Consider the following 5629-nt stretch of genomic DNA (forward strand, 5'->3'; position numbering starts at 1 on the left):
AAAACTTGCAAGGAAAAATAAGAATTCAAGTACTTCAGGCTGCCAAAGAGCAACAGGGAAGGGGGAATGTGGTGAGGTCTATGGAAATTGCTGCCTCTGGGAAATTATTGCCTCATGCAGCTACCTCCTTGGTGGTTCCACAGTCAAGTACTTGGTAGAGGGCCCAGGGTCACTGTTAGACAATAGGGCCAGCATCTGAGTAGATGAGACAAATGCAGAGGAAGACAAGCTAGTACCTGCTAATAGTCTGTGTATGTTCATCACCGTGTCTGACTACAATGACCTTCTGAGAGTAATGGCTTCTGCTTCCATTTTGCCTTCCAAATTTCATGCAGTTCTGGTCAACTCTAACCTAGTACCATAGAGAGTAGAGAATTTTGAGAAATTTTGTTTTAAGCATTAGCTAAATTCATATAACACAATCCAGCACAGATATTTAAATCCAAAGCTCAAAGATATACTTACTGGAATTTCCTCAGAGGTGAAGATGGTACAGTAGTCCTACAGCCACAAAAACCAAGTAATCATATGAGGCTACATTTTTGGACATGTCTAGATCATAAATAATCAAAAAACCACCTGAGTCTTCCAATGACTAAAGAGTATCACCAATTACTTAAATTGCTTTATATGTGTCTGGAAGACCATTTTCCTGATAGTGGTCTCTTGAATGTGGATTCCTCTGAGTTGGTGTAAGGCCTTGGGGATGAACAGTCTCATACCAGAACAGCTTTGCAATTGCAGTAGTTCTTGACAGAATTGGGGTTTCTCATTCTTCTCTTAAAGAGTACCAGGGCCCCGGGGGGGGGGGCGCGGGGAAAGAGGGTTGAAAGAGTGTCATAGATATTTCATCTATGGAATTTTAAAGGACATAGAAATCTTCAAAGAATGTACTACATTCCTTTTTCTTTTTTTGGATTTGAACTACTGATGCAAAATAGATCATGCAGTCAGCTATTGATTCACAGTTAATATCTGCTTCCTCTTTCAAGATATATATATATCCCTTCAAGAGTCAAAGGATTGGGTAAAAGAGTTATCTCATGGCCTCATGGCCTGTGGAATGCTAGACTCGGGTGAAATTCAGTGTCTAAGTACTCTAGGAGTTCACATCATTGTGTATCTTTTGTTAGTTGACAGTAATAACCTTCTAACAGCAGATGCTTATTTAACATATATGCCTAGATGTATTCCCTCAAATGTTCTAGCTCACTTTGGAGCTCAAGACAAACTCAAATTTTTCTTCTTCTCTTCCATAGTCCTTCTCTCCCCTTGTCTATCTACACTGGAAATTCATCCTTCTTCTGAGATGGAGGTCATAGTTACTAGGAGGTTTATTTAGGTTGCTATGTATGAAGTCTGATGAAGGTTCTGATCAGCTTGGTCAGGTTTCTTTTTTTTAATGATTTTTTATTTTTCAATTACAGTTGGCATACAATATTATATTAGTTTCAGGGGTACAACATAGTAATTTGACATTTATATAACTCATGAAGTGATCACTCTGATAAATCTAGTACCCATCTGACAGTGTATATAGTTATTATAATATTATTGACTGTATGACCTATGCTGTACTTTACAACCCCATGACTATTTTATAACTACCAATTTGTACTTCTTAATCCTTTCCCCTTTTTCACCCATCCCCCCAACCCTCTCCCATCTGGCAACTATCAAAATGTTCTCCATATCTATGAGTTTCTTTCTCTTTTGTTTGTTTATTTTGTTTTTTAGATTCCACATACAAGTGAAATCATATGGCGTTCATCTTTCTGATCTGACTTGATTTCACTTAGTATAATGCTCTCTAGGTCCATCTATGTTGCTGCATATGGCAAGATTTCATTGGTCAGATTTCTTGAATAAGCAGTCCAAGCTATCTTATTCCAGTGTGGTGACACTTTTATATACCACTTGGATCCTCTTTAATGAAGGGTTGAGGCCTCAGCTGCTAAAAGAGCTAACTACAGATAGCTTTCAGCTTTCAGCACCTTCAGAGATTGCCTCAATTGCAGAGAATCACATAGGAAAACCTACACCCAATAGCTGATTGATATGGGGTATAAAGGCCTTGCCATCTGAAAGATCATTCTAGCTCCAAAGCTTCCAGTGTGGTTGTTTCGGGCTGTTGCTTGAGTTCTCCTTCTCACTCTTGCCTTCTTTTCCCCTCCATTTCACAGATGTCTATCCCATGGGACTACTTTGTCCCATGAGTACTCCCTGTACACTAAATTCAATTTCAGGGTGTCCTTTCTAAGAATCCAACCTGTAACACCTATATAGCTTGAGGATTTTTTGGAATTATGCTTGGAAACACAAATGTCTAATACATCCCTTTACCTTCCTCTTCTGAGAGGCTAGCCTTGTGATGAAGTTATCAATTAAAGGTGTATTGTCAGAGTAAAAATAAAATGCTATTGGAGTTTAGAAGGAAGAAAGTGATCAATGAGAGCTCAAGCAATAAGAAAAGGCTTTTCAGCCACTCTGGTATTTATCAGGTCTTTGAAAGATGGAGCATGTCTTGATTATAGGGCACAAAAGATGATCCTGTTTTCCCTTTTCTCCTCCAATCTACTCTCCAGTCTACAGTTATCAGTTTTCAAACACAAATATAATCAGATTATCTTCTTAAAAATCCCCCAATTTTTTCTTATTATTCTTGGCTGAAAGTTGAAACTCTTTTAGAGAGTCTTTTGACCTGGATCCTGCCCCACTTCTCTGGCTTCATCTCTCATTCTTCAGCTCTACTGAATTTCATTCAGTTTTTCTGAAATACTATTTTAATGCATTCTTGGACCTTTGCACAGATAGCTCTCTGCCTAAACCACTTCTTTCGTCTATCATCTAGCTGACTCCGACTTGCATTTCAGGATCCAGCATCAATGTCACTTCGTCTGGGAAAACTTTATTGACAATGCAGTTGCTTTGTTTGGCCCTGCCAAAAAACTCTGTACTTCCTCTAGAATAGCATTTGCCCAATTTTGTTTGAATTTTTTGTTTTTCTTAAATACTCTACACTCCCTAATAACACCTAACATTTGTTGAGGACTTACTATGTACCAGGAACTGTTCTATGCACTTGAAATGTATTATTTCCTCTAATCTTTACAATAAACTTAAAATAATTTTGACAGATAAGGAAACACAAGCACATGGAGGTTAGGGAACCTCACAGTAAGGGTATTTTAGTTTGTATTTTAACTTGGTCTGTCTGATTCTGGAACATATGGTTTGGTGCCTGACATATGGTAAGCACTCAACAAATATTTATTGAATGAATAAATTTAAGAGTCTTAACCAGATGAGATGAAGAGCACTCAAGATTATTGGGGATAAAGTAGGAAAGTTAGGTCAAGATTATGAAAACTCTAGGACCCTGAGAAGGAGATTTGACCAGAGGTAGTTGGGAATAGGGACTTATCGTTGAAAACACTTTTTAAAAGAGATTAAATTGACAACAGTTTGAGCAACTTCTACTCTGTGCCTTCCACCTCAATCTTCAACTAGAAGTTAGAACAGGTAAAAAGGGGCATAATGAAACATTAATGGGAAAAAATCAATAATGCATAAAATCTAAAGGCTGACATTTTTATTTTCTTTAAATGAAGGTCATATACATTTAAAGAAGCAGAAAGTATCTTTTTCAGATAATTTAATGGCATGATTATTTTATAATGTAAAAACACAAATAGATTTTTAAAAAATCACTTCCTTACTATAGGATATTTAGGGGCAAATCATCCCTTTTTGAGAATTTAAGTTATGTGTTCTTATCAAAGCTCTTTATATATATGACAGTATCCTCTTTTTTGTTTTGTTTTGTTTTTATTTCTTAAATTTTATATTAGTTTCAGGTACACGGTACATTGGTTAGACATTTATATAGTTTATGAAGTGATCCCCCTGACTACTCTATCACTCATCTGGCTCTACACACAACCATTACAATACTATTGACTATATTCTCTAGGTTGTACTCTATGTCCCTGCAACTATTTTGAAACTAATTTGTACTTCTTCATCCCTTCACCTTTTTCTCCCAGACCCCCAAACCTCCTCCCCATTGGCAGTCATCAGATTGTCCTCTGTATCTGTGAGTCTGCTTCTGTTTTGCATGTTCATTTGTTCTGTTTTTTAGATTCTACATATAAGTGAAATCATATAATATTTATCTTTCTATGTCTGATTTATTTCACTCAGCTTAATGACCTCTAGGTCCACACATGTCATTGCAAATAATAAGATTTTATTTTTATGGCTCAGTAGTATTCTATTGTATATATGAACCACAACTTCTTTATCTAATCATCTGTTGATGGGCATTTAGATTGCTTGTATATCTTGGTTATTGTGAATAATGCTGCCATGAACATAGGAGTGCATATATCTTTATGAATTAGTGTTTTAGTTTTCTTCAGATAAATACCCAGAAGTGTAATTGCTGAGGAACCTCCAAACTGTTCTTCATAGTGGCTGTACCAACCCTTGTTATTTTTTGATTTACTGATGCTAGCCATTCTGACAGGTGTGAGGTGATGTCTCATTGTGGTTTTAATTTGCAGTTCTCTGATGCTTAGTGATCTTGAGCATCTTTTCATATGTCTACTGGACATCTGTATTTCTGACAGAGTCCTCTTTTAAAAACTTTTTTTTTTTCAATTAGGGTTTTAGGTTTTATATTATATCCAAGATATTAAAATCCACTGTGACAGCCTATAGCTTTTAATACTTTCTGTTGGTTCCATGTTCATAGGACAAACAATACTTTTTTGTATGAAAAAACGGAACCATCTATTAGCCCAAATATCTAACTGGGAAGCTTTGTTGTTAATCTCTAAGTGTGAAATTTCACCTTCAAGTATATTTGTTGAGGGTGGTAAAGACTTAAAAATCATTGTCTTTCAAAATAAATTGAATACGTTGGGTGAATACCAAGGATCATTTAAATAGTAGTCATGGAGGTTTACCTAGAAGTAGCATAAACATCTTAATAATTGACTTTTTACTCCACAACCCCCTCACTTTTTACTCATTTTACACTAATAGTGAGAAATTGTAACACTATCTCCCTCTCATTCGAGTTATTTTCACTCCAAATTGCCTTAATTATTTCAGAGCCATTAATCCAGGGTCTTTTGCTCTAAAAAATTTTTTAAACTTTTTGTTAAACTGTACGTATTCTATATTATTGATGAACATTGTGACAACATAGAGATACACATAAAAGTTTTAGTGAAACAGATGAGACTAGGTTAACAGGAAAAGACTTGTCTGCATAGTTGAAAGGCTTGTTTTGTTGCCCTGGGCAGTATATATCTAAATCTATACATTCCTGTTTTTAGAATTTGGTAATACAAGGGTTGAAAGATATAAAAAATTATACCTTACAATGTAGAATGCCTAAGTGTGCTAGAAATCTAGCATAGTATTTATTATGAAGAATGGTAGAGAGTCTTGCATCTTAGAAGTGAAAACAGCAGTCACTTACAAATAATATAAGAAACACAGTTTGTGTTTTCATTTATATGCTGCAAAGAGTTATATGACTATATATAAGTTCTCATTCTCTTTTGCTCCCTATCTTCTCACCTTCCCTTCATTTTTCTATCTGCAGAGTTTGATAGCT

The sequence above is a fragment of the Pteropus vampyrus genome, unplaced genomic scaffold, assembly GCF_000151845.1.
Source record: "Pteropus vampyrus isolate Shadow unplaced genomic scaffold, Pvam_2.0 Scaffold56, whole genome shotgun sequence".
Taxonomy (NCBI): domain Eukaryota; kingdom Metazoa; phylum Chordata; class Mammalia; order Chiroptera; family Pteropodidae; genus Pteropus; species Pteropus vampyrus.